The sequence below is a fragment of the Belonocnema kinseyi genome, chromosome 10, assembly GCF_010883055.1.
Source record: "Belonocnema kinseyi isolate 2016_QV_RU_SX_M_011 chromosome 10, B_treatae_v1, whole genome shotgun sequence".
Taxonomy (NCBI): domain Eukaryota; kingdom Metazoa; phylum Arthropoda; class Insecta; order Hymenoptera; family Cynipidae; genus Belonocnema; species Belonocnema kinseyi.
Window position 1 is genome coordinate 28,209,996 of NC_046666.1, and position 12,134 is coordinate 28,222,129.

At 21.8% G+C, this 12,134-nt stretch overlaps 1 protein-coding gene and 1 non-coding gene across 2 annotated transcripts in view; both read right to left on the bottom strand.

The window, feature by feature from the left end:
- The window catches only part of LOC117181490, an 83,281-nt gene that overhangs the window by 65,991 nt on the left and 5,156 nt on the right, over positions 1–12,134 (bottom strand). Inside the window, exon 2 of the mRNA XM_033374210.1 lies at positions 11,594–11,685. The gene's annotated coding sequence lies outside the window, so the exon portion shown is untranslated. The remainder of the gene's footprint in view (positions 1–11,593; positions 11,686–12,134) is intronic.
- Positions 4,927–5,019, bottom strand: Trnay-gua. The gene is made up of 2 exons: positions 4,983–5,019; positions 4,927–4,962 (listed from the first exon to the last, which is right to left on the bottom strand). It is a non-coding gene; the product is annotated as a tRNA-Tyr (tRNA).

Here is a 12,134-nt window from a genome sequence, read left to right on the forward strand (position 1 = left end):
TTCATTATTAAAATAATTCTTTAACGCCTTGTATTTTATGAATAGAATAATTACTTATTATTAGCTAATTATTTTTTTTACGATATTTGATTACATGAAAATTGCATTCATTTATATAGGATCCGTTTTGAAATAATTATATGAATTAAATTTTCAAAATCATATGTACATGTGATCAATTGATTATTAGCTAATTAACTTTTACTGATAATTAAAGTAAATAAAGATTAAAACTTAGTTCCCGAAATTTAAGTAACATAATTTAATTATTGACTTAAAGGTTATACAATGGCATATTGAATATAATTTAAATATTAAAAGTTAATTTAAATTTGCAATTATATTATTTCAATTAGATAATTTTTCAAATGATTCTGATGTACTGAAATGTGTATTTGCATTCCATTTTTCAAATCATATGGAAATACGTTTGACTTCTTTCTGAAATTAGTATCAAAAGTTACCAATAAAAGAAATTTTCAGAAATGAATGTGATATTAAAAGAAAATGTAGAGTACAAATTTTTTTTATGTTTGAATGAAAGTGATTTTTTAACGCTTTTTATGTTATCATTTATCAAAAAATTAATTAATTGTTAGATGAATAATTTTTTCACAACTTTTTTTTTGCTACCATATTATAATTCCAGAGTTTTTAAGAAGAAAAAAATGTTTTCTTTTTTTACATCTGGGTAATCTTTTTTTTTTAATTTTCAAAGAGATAATTAAAATAAAATTATTGCAAGAAATTATTTTAAGAATTAGAACAATAGAAGCGTTTTAATAAATTTGAAAGATTTTGAGATTAAATTTTTTTAAACAGTTTAAAAAATAAAACGAAAGATTTTAATACAATTATTTTAATTTTCCGTAATTTAATTCAAATTTAGGTAAACTTAATTTTTTACTGTGTCAAGAGAAGGAAAAATCTATAGTTTAGATTCATAGGAAAATTTCAAACAATTTTTTACTAATGAATTCTAAGAGCTCATTAAGAAAGATGACAAAACTTTTCATATTATTTCCTAAAATTAAAAAAAAGGGTTAACCAATGTTTAAAGCAACATCGTGCCAAAATACATAGTTTTAGAATAAATTTGAGTAAATTTAAGAGATATTTAGAAGTTTTAACACGATTAAAAAGCAATGAAAATTTATAAGATATTTTAGGACTTTTTTGAAAATTCAGGATAATGACATAAATTCTTTAGTTTACCAAAACAATTTCTTTAGATTTTTTAATTTGAAAAATGAGCTTTAGGAGAAAATTCAAAAAAGATTTTAAAACATCAAATATTTCCTTAAATTTCGAGAAAGAGTAGAAAATTTTAAAGCAACATTTTTTAATTTTGTAACATTAAAAAATAAAAAATAGATTAAACCATAAAATTCTATCAGATTTTAAAAAATGCTGATTAATGTGAAAGTTCTTAAATAAAAAGAAAGCCAGACGTTAATAATGCAAACGTCTGGACTCTGATGGTTTTTTTTTCAAATTAAAATTTGTGAACAAAATGTGAGGAAAACTGAATACCCATATGTTAAGTATTACATGCCCTTAATTATAATAACTTTGAAAGGTCTTAAGCGAGGAAATAAATGTTATTCAAATTTTTAGGAAAATTGGGGATATTTGGAGGCAGCGTTTTAGATTTTAAATAATTTTTCAAAATTTCAAGAAAAATTCCAGTCAGATAAAAATACTTTTAAGAATTTAAGAAATATTGTGTAGATATATAATTTTAAAAGGACTCGAACTTTTCCTATTATTTTGTAAAATCCCGTAAAATATATATTTTTCTCAATCTAGATTTTTTGTTGGCGAATCTGAAATATTCACAAATCTTTTATAATTTTCTTGAAATTCGTAAGAAATTTTTAAAGATTTTGAGGTAAATTTGTTACATTCACATGATGTTTCAAAATTTCAAGAAAAATTGGATTCATTTACAAATATTTTTAGGAATTTAAGAGGCTTTGCATAGACTTAAAATATTTTAAACTTTGGAAGCATTTCCAAAAATTTATGGAATATTTATTATTTCTTCTGAAATTATAAAGGACCTAAATATCTTTTGAAAAGGCTAACATTTATCTAATAATTTGTAAAATCATGTAAAATAAAATATATTTTTTTTAAATCTTCCACATTCTTTTTTTGGCACATCTTAAATATTTTACAATCTTTCCTAATTGTCTCATGAAAATTATAAAACTTATATAATTTAAAAATTATTTTATAAAGATACCTGGGAAAATTTGAAGAAATTTTTTTTTTTAATTCTTAAGAAAATATTTGAAAGTATTTAAAAATAATTTTTAATGCATAAATAACAATTGAAAAATTATTAATTTGTTACGATTAAAAATTAAAACAATTTTCCTAAGAATCTTAAGATTTTTTAAAATTATTTTAAAACCTTTCACAATTCTTAAGAAGATTCTACAGTTTTTGTTCGAAGTCTGAAAAAATCTAGATTTTGTTTTCAATTAGACCGTGGGCTATTTACACCGAAATTTCGGTACGAATAGCCAGATTTTTTGGGACGCGTGGCCACTTCGTTTAAATTATTTGAAATCATTTCAAATTCTTTAAATAATTTTTTATTTTTGAAAACTTCTAAAAATTTCTTCAATTTACTCGAATGTTTTCTAACAATAATAGTTGTTATGTTGTTATTTATATATCAAAATTTCAAAATTTAAATTACAAATAAAATTTCTTACATTCTCCTCAGAGAAGGTATTAGCTTTGTGTAAAATTTGACCCCCCAGTTTTTGTAAAATGTCCACGTTTTGAGACCCCCTGAATCCGGAAAACAGGTTTTTACGAATGTGTCTGTCTGTGAACACGATAACTTTTGAAAAAATTAATCTATTAGATTGCCCTTTGGTACACTCGTTTAGTGTCCTAAAATAAAGGTCAAGTTCGTCAGCCAGCCATTTTGGATGAAAATTTAAAAAATGTGCACGTTTTGAATATTTTTGAGACCACTTTTTGAAAAATTCAAAAATTCTCTGTACGCTTATTCGTAGAATTTAAAAAATCCAACAATTCATCCTAATAACTTTTTTTGAAAAATCGAAAGTGTGGAGAATAAAAACGTTGCTTTTTGAAAGCCCTAGAAGATTATGATAACTTTTTCAATTTGCTCGAAAAGTTGAAAATTCAAAATTTGATCGCACAAAAAGTTTTTGAAACCGCATTTTTTCAAGATGTAAAAATTCTATGCACGGTTTTTCATAGTACTTCATAACTTAAACAATTTATCCCCATGACTTTTTTTCTATAAAAAGAAAATTATCAGAGTTAGAGCATTTTCAAAATCCAAAAAAAAATTGCAATGTTGAAAGTTTTGTTATTTTGTTTTTTAGTTTTGAATATTGGTTTATAATTACTGCTTTTAAATGAATATTCAGATATTTCTAAATAATAAGTTCTTATTCTTAATTAAACAATTTCGAATTAAATGGATAAAAATGGGATATTTTAGACGAGAACGACATTTTAAATTTAATAAAAGCCTTTAATTATGAATAAATTATTTTCAGGCTATTTTTACATGAAAAATAGTTTATAGGTGAAAGATTTTCGAATTGCGCATTCTAAACAGATTTATATCTTAATTGAATTCTAATAATTTATACAAAACCTTTAAATTTATTACGCAAAATTATAATAATATTGTCATAAATATTATTTTCTAAGCACACAATGAATGAAGATATTTATAGTTTAACCTTTAATCTCGATGAGGAATTGCAAGTTTCAACCGATTAGATTAAATATTTGTATGGATTTTCTTTTTTTAAAAAGAAAAATTTACTAAAGCAAATTGCATTTTTCAAACAGTGTGATTGTTTGACCACCATTGTATGCATAAGTGAACAAATTTGGAAAACTCATATCTAAATGTTTCAATGAAAATGAAATTTTCAATGCATATAATTTTCCTGTACAATTCTTGAGAAAATACACAAAGATTTTTGAAAAGATTTTATAAATTTTTAGACTTTTTTTTATTTTAAAAAATTTCAAAGATATTTTAAAGGTTTAACAAAATATTTGTAATCTCTCCAAAAATTTTGCAATTACTAATTATATTTTAAACTGGCACGATTTTTTAAATTAATTTGCTAAATTAATAAAATAAAAAAATTATTTGAAATTTTTCTATGAATCTTAACAAATTTTGTGTATTATCTTCAAATATTTCAAAATTCATAACAATTCTTAACATTACAATCTATTTTTCAAAATAAAACATCATTTGAAATTTTTCCATGAATCTCAAGAAATTTGTTGTAGTATCTTGAAACACTTCACAATTCTTAAAAAGGTTCTAATCTTTTCCGAAATTTTCAAAAATCTTTATTCTGTTTAAAATTTGTTTAAAATATTTTTAAGTTTTGTTTTAATTTGTTCAAAGCTAAGTAAATTGAAATTTTCCTTACATTTAAAAAAGTTATGAAAAAATACTTTTAAAAAATCTTTTTCGAAATTTAAGAAAATTATATGAAACTTACTAAAATACTTTACCAAAAATCTTAAAAAGCTGCAAAATTGTTTTTCAAAATCTTCATTTTCTTACATTTATTTTAAACTGCTTCACACGAGTTTTTAAAAAACTTTTTTTTATCTTGTAAAATTTAAAAAAAAAGTTTTTATTACCTATTGTATGGGTAATTATTATCTTTAAATTTCAGAAAAATGTATATAATTTTTCATTGGATTTAAGCACTTTCCAGAAAGAAAAAAAAATCAATAGAAAAAAATCGAATTACAGCAAAACCGAATTTTCATTTCAAATAATTTATTACGAACAGTTTAAAAATTAAAAATAAATATTGAAGTTACATTAAATAAAATAAATTTCGAAATGTTTTTCATTTCAATATAAACAAAATTTGGTTAAAAAAAAATTCTTCCTTCGAGCCGGATTTGAACCAGCGACCTATGGATGTCTACATTTCGGAAACCAACTACAGTCCACCGCTCTACCAACTGAGCTATCGAAGGTCTTAAAGAAAGGCCTTGATTTTTTCTTTGACCAGTGGCAGTCGTATATCAGAACTTTTCAAAATAAATATACAACTATGTTTTAAAGTCATTTTTAATTCGATTTTTTTCACACATACACGTTTTTGTTTTCAAAATAATTAAAATTTAATAAATGTGATAGTCAATTTTCATTTCTTGGTTAAAATAACCTCTGAAAATGTTAATAATATAGGATTATTCATAAAAAAATAAGTCAAAAGTTGTTTTATTTTTAAAAAAGGTAAAAAAATTACCATTTTTCGATATTTTCATTGCATTATTTGAATTTAAATAATTATTTTCGAAAACCAAAAATTTAATTATTTGATTCAAAATGGAATTATTTGGTTGAAAAATCGTATTTTCTTACCTGAAAAGTTAACAATTTCGATGAAATTTTCTTTTTTTGGCTAACACAATTTCTTTTATTGATCATTGAATTAATTTATCTTTTTGTTTTAAAAATTCATCTCTTTCTGTAGTAATTTAATCTTTTTTTTAATGCAATTGTCAGTTTAAAATTTAATCTGTTTCAGTTGAGAATTAACTTTTCGTTAAAAATTCAGATTTTCAGTTTAATAATTAAACTGTTTGGTAGAAAATTCGCAGTTTTGTCTCGAAAGTTCAACAATTTAATAAAAATGTAACTGATTGTTACAAAAATGACGTATTTTGTTAAAAACAATTTAAACAATCTTGTAAAAAAGTCACACTTATTGTTTGAAAATTCAACATTTTCATTGACAATTCGTATATTTGAAAACTCAATACTTTGATTTAATTTTTTTTATGACTAACACATTTTTTGTTAATTAAAATCCAACTATTTTGTTAAATATTCATCTTTTTGTTTTAAAATTCAGTTTATTCTGTAAAAATTCAATTTTTTTGTTAAAACATAACGGTCTAGTTAAAAAAAATTTTTCAGTTGAGAAATAACTTTTTGGTTGAAAATTTACACTTTCGGGTTAAGAATTCTACTGTTTTTGTAGAAAATTCGTAGTTTTGGCTAAAAATTTAAACAAATTGGTAAAAAATTTAACTAATTCGTGGAAAAATTACGCATTTTGTTTGAAATTTGCCTTTTTCGGCTGAAAATAAATTTGTTATTTAAAAAAAATTGTTATGTTGAAAATTCAATAATTTTGTTAAAAATTCATACTTTTTGTTTAGAAAATAAACCGTTTTATTGAAATTTCGTTTTTATGGCTTGGAAACTCAATATTTTAATTGCATTTATTTGACAAACACATTTTTTAGTATTAAAGCTTCAACTATTTTGTTAAATAATCATCTTTTTTGGTTTGAAATTCAGTTCTTTCCATCAAAATTTATTATTAATATTATTATTATTATTGCTTACAATGGAGCTCCCTAGTTAAAGTTAAAATGTTCCAGTTAAAAAATAACTTTCTGTTAAAAATTAACATTCTTGGGTTGAAAATTCAGTTGTCTGTAGAAAATTCGCAATTTTTGCTCGAAAATGAAGCTATTTAGTAGAAAAACAATTTTTTAGTTCGAAACCAATTGTTTTGTTGAAAATTCAACAATTTTGTTTAAAAGTCATCCTTCTTGATTTAAAAATTCAACTGTCTGATTAAACATTAATTTTAAAAATTTTAAATCTGAACAATTTTATTCAAATTTTTATTTTTAACTAACGCACTTTTTTTATTTTTTTGGCTCGAATATTCAACAATTTGGAAAAAATTGAACTATTTGGTTCAAACATTTTTAGCTCAAAATTCAAATATTTATTAATAATTTACTTACTTGGAAATTATTGGTTTTTGAAAATTCGTCTTTTCTAGTAAAGATTGGACTTTTTTGTATAAAATTGGTTTTCATTGTTGAAAATTTAATTTTCAGGTAAGATATTATGAATTTTCTTGAAAATTCATCTTTTCTACTGGAAAATTCATTTACTTGGTTGAACATTCAACTATTTCGTAAAAAATGTATGTATTTTATTGTAAATTTATATTTTCTTGTATGAAATAAAATTTTTTGGTTGTAAATTCATTGTTTACTTTAAAATATATGCATTTTATTATAAATTCAATTCTTTTTAATAGGAAAATTATTTTCTTAATTGAAAATTCCTATTTTCTAGTAGAAAATGAATTTTCTTGTCTGAAAATTTAACTATTTAAAATGTATATATTTAATTAAAAATATCCATTTTTGGTAGAAAATTAATTTTCTTAGTCGAAAATTTGTCTCTTCTAGTAAAAAGTTCGTCTTTTTTGTAGAAAATTGATTTTCATTGTTAAAAATTTAACTATTTAGTTAAAAATTTATATATTTTTTTGAAAATTTGTCTTTTCCGATAAAAAAAATAATTGTATTTTGTTTAGAATTCGTCTTTTCTAGTAAAAAGTTATTTTTTTTTTTGTATGAAAATTCAACTATTTTGTGGAAAATTCGTCTTTTTTGGTAGAAAATCGATTTTCTTGGATACAAATTTAACTTTTTATTTATTAATGTGCATAGTTTCTTAAAAATTTCCATTTTGTAGCAAAAAAAATAATTTTTTTGCTTGAAAATTTGTTTTTTTTTAGAAAAAAATTCTTTTTTTTTTAAATTATTTTTCAATTTGTTGAATATTCATCTTTTCTTCTGAAAAATTAATTTACTTGCAAGAAAATTCAATTCTTTATTTAAAAGCTATTGTATTTTATATTAAATTCATCTTTTCTAGTATGAAATTAATTTTTTTGGTTGTAATTTCAATTTTTAGTTAAAAACGTATGTATTTTATTATAAATTCCATTTTTTAATAGGAAAATTATTTTCTTAATTGTAAATTAAACTATTTTGTTGAAAGTTCGTATTTTCTTCTTTGAAAATTTAACTATTGAAAAATGAATATATTTTGTGTAAAATTTCCAGTTTTTGGTAGAAAATTAATTTTCTTAGTTAAAAATTTGTCTCTTCTAGTAAGAAAATCGTCTTTTTTGTAGAAAATTGTTTTTTTATTGTTGAAAAATTAACTGTTTAGTTAAAAATTTATGTATTTTCTTCAAAATTTGTATTTTCTGCTAAAAAAATTAATTCTGCTTTTTTGAAAATTGGTTTTTGCCAGTAAAAAGTTAAATTTCTGTATGAAAACTCAACTATTTTATTTAACATTCTTCTTTTCTGGTCAAAAATAAATTTTCTTGGATATAAATTTTATTTTTTATTTAAAAATGTATATATTTTGTAAAAAATTTCCACTCCACTCTTTAGTGAAGAATATTTTTTTTTATTAAAAATTCGTCTTTTTTTGTAGAAAATTATTTTTTATTTTCTTGGAAATTCATCTTTCCTTCTGAAAAATTAATTTACCTAACACAAAAAAATAAACAATTTATTAAAAAGCTATTGTATTTTCTTGACAATTCGTCTTTTCTGGTAGAAAATTTAATTTCTTCGACATATATTTATAACCAAACAGATTATAAATTTATGTCTTTTGTCGAAAATTCATCTTTTCTGGCAAGTAATTTATTGAAAATGAACTGTAAATTGATTTTATTGGAATTTTTTTCCTTAAATAACAAAAAAAATTTATTTCGACTTTTTTCCCCTAAACAAAAGGTAATTAGTTGTCCTAGTATTTATAAAGTCTTGATAAAAATAAATGTTAAAAAATAATATTTACAGAATGTTGATAAAAATTAATTTTTCCCATATAGTAAACTTAAGAAATGGAAGTTCATATTCTTAAAAAATTATTTAGTCTCGTGAGACAGAAATGAGGAAGTATTATGTAATTTTTTAAAAAAATATTATATAAAAAAAATTCTTATCGCATTTTCAATTTAAAAAGGGGAATTTTCTACCAAGAAATTAATTTTCAATAAAGAAAATTCGAGCATTCAAAATGAAAAGTCGAATTTTTTATAAACAATTTGGGTTTTAAACCTGAAAAAATGAACTTTCAACAAAAAAAGTTAATTTTTAAGCAAAAGAGACGAGACTGATCAAAAAATTTATTTTTTACAACTCATAATATAATAATATTTAAAAAAATGTTTATTTTAGAGCTAATAGAGGAAAAAATTAGCATCATATTATTATTATACAAGAATGTTGAATTTTCAACGTCTAAATATGAATTTAAAAAAGGTAATTTTCAACAATAAAGGTAAAGTTTATAAAACAAAAATCTGAATTTCCCATAACGAAACAGTTGAATTTTCAAGCAGAAAAAAATTCTATGAAGCAGTTGAACTTTTTGATCCGAAATTATGAATTTTTAACGACAAGAAGTTTATTGTCAAGCAAATAATTGCATTTTCAAGCTAAAAATACGAATTTTCAAGAAATAAGGATGAATTTAAAAAAAAAATATTATAATTACCAATTGAAAAAGATAAATTTTCAACCAAGAAGATTAATTTTCTATAAAAAAGGGTAATTTTTAACAAAATAGATCAATTTATTTAATAGTTAAAACTTCCGTAAAAATAATTTTCAACCAAGAATCTGACCTGAACCAAAAAGATTTTAATTTACAATCATTTATTTATACAATTTTATTTATAATTTATAATTTACAATAATTGTGGAATTTCAAGCCAAAAAAACTGAATTTTCTAAAAAGCGATTGAAATGTGGATTTGAAACAAATTAGTTAATTTTCAACAACAAAATATTAAATTTTAAAACAAAAAATATGTCTTTTTAACAAACGAGTTGAATTTTTAAGAAAAAAATTCTTTAAAATACTTTAATTACAAACATAAAAATATAAATTTTCAACATTTTCAAAAGACGCATTTTCAACAAAATATTTGAATTTCCAAAAGAAAAAAAAAAACGAATTCTTAATCAAACATTTGAATTTCCATGAAAAAAAACGAATTTTCAACTAAACAGCTGAATTTTCTATCCTTTTTTTTTTTAATTTTTAAGCCAAAGAAACGAATTTTCAACAAAGATTTGAATTTTCATGAGAAAAAAACAACGAATTTCTAACCAAATAGTTAAATTTTCTACCAAATTATTAAGTTTGTATGCTATAAAGATTAATTTCCTACAAAATATTCTCATTTTTAAACTAAAGAAAAATTTTGAACAAAATATTTGAATTTCTAATAAAAAAAAAAACTACTTTGAAATATATATTAAAACTTTCTTGCGAAAAAATGACTTTCTAACTGAATAGTTGAATTTTCTAACATATTTTTAAATTTTCAAGTCGAAAAGACTAATTTCCCACATTTTTTTTTTATTTTCAACTAAAAAACAACTTATTTTCAACCAAATATTTAAGTTTCCATTTAAAAAAACTATTTTTTAACTAAATCGTCGAATTTACTACTATATTATTAAATTTTTAAATTTATTTTATTTTATTTAAATTTTATTTCTACCAAAATAATTGAATTTTCAAGCAAAAAACAAATTTTCAAAAAAATGTTAATTTTCAATTAAAAAAACGCACTTTAAAAACAAAAATTTTAATTTTCAAGAAAAAAAAAGGAATTCTTAACAAAACATTTGAAATTCCTTGCGAAAAAAAAACAAAAGAGTAGAATTTTCTACCATATTTTTAAAGTTTTAAGCCAAAAAAAAAAAAACAATTTTTAACCAAATATTTGTACTTTCATGCGAAAAAAAACACGAACTTTTAACATAATATTTGAAATTCTAAGAAAAAAAAACAAATTTCCTACCATATTATTAAATTTTTGAGCCAAAAAGACTAATTTCCTACAAAACATTGAAATTTTTCAAGCGAAAAAAAAATATATTTTCAAGAAAAAACTTGAATTGCCATGCAAAAAAAAACAAATTTTCAACAAAATATTTGAATTTCCAAGTAAAGAAAAAACTATTTTCAACCAAATATTTGACTTTCCTCGCTAAAAAATAACGAATTTTTAACTAAATAGTGGAGTTTTCTATCACATTTTTAAAGTTTTAAGGAAAAAAAAATAGTTTCCAATAAAATATTTGAATTTTCATGAGAAAAAAGAACGAATTTTTAACTAAACGATTGAATTTTCTACAATATTATTTAATTTTAAAGAAAAAATACTTAACTAAATAGTTGAATTTTCTAATATATTATTAATTTTTCAAGACAAAGCGACCAAGTTTCTACAAAATATTTTTATCTTCAACTCAAAACACGAATTTTTAACAAAATCTTTGAATTTTCATAAGAAAAAAAAAACAAGTTTTTAACTAAAGAGTTGAATTTTCTACCATATGATTCAATTTTTAAGCCAAAAAGACTAATTTCCTACAAACATTTTAATTTTCAACTGAAAAATATTTGAATCTGCATGTTAAAAATCAAATAATACAATCTTCAACTAGAAGTACGAATTCTGAATGCAAAATATAAAACTAGTCTTTTTAATTAAATCGAAAGAGTTCATTAACTTCCAACGAAAATAAGTTTTTTTTTGATAATTCAATTCGCAAAAAAAACGTGAAAAGGAGCAAGTTTCTTAAAACAGGGGAAAAATAGGAATAATATATAATGATAAAGTGTCGACTTTACGAGAACGCTCACAAAAACTCTTTAAATTGTTTCATAAACATGTTTACTTACTGCACTTTTTCTGGAGCACGTTTGAACGCGTCAGGGTCATAACCGTCACAACCGCATAATTAACGATTTCAAATTTCACAATAATCCTTAACCTGAAGCAATTTTATGGACGATGAAACTTCCATATATTTTTTTAAACGCAAGGAATACACAAATAATCATTAAAAAATGCAAGATTTGACAAAAAAATTATTAGCTTCCAAAAATTAAATCCTTTCTTCTCGAAATGTCTAACCTCAAAAGTGGAAAAACGATACCGACCATATCAGTTTATTACGCGAATCACTTATTCTTTTAAGTTCATTTTTTATGAATTAAGACACTCGCGACGAATTTTAGGTCCGGAAAAATCGAATAAGCCCCGAATTTTCAGACCGGCTCCGAAAATACGAGAAACAAAAATTTAGGAGACGACCGTCTCTCTTTTCGTTCTCTACTGGCAATGTTTGGAACTGTTCGCGACTGTTCTTACAAATTCAAACATTTGTTTTACGGGTAAATGCTGCCATCTAGCGGAGAATTTATAAATCTGTGAAATACA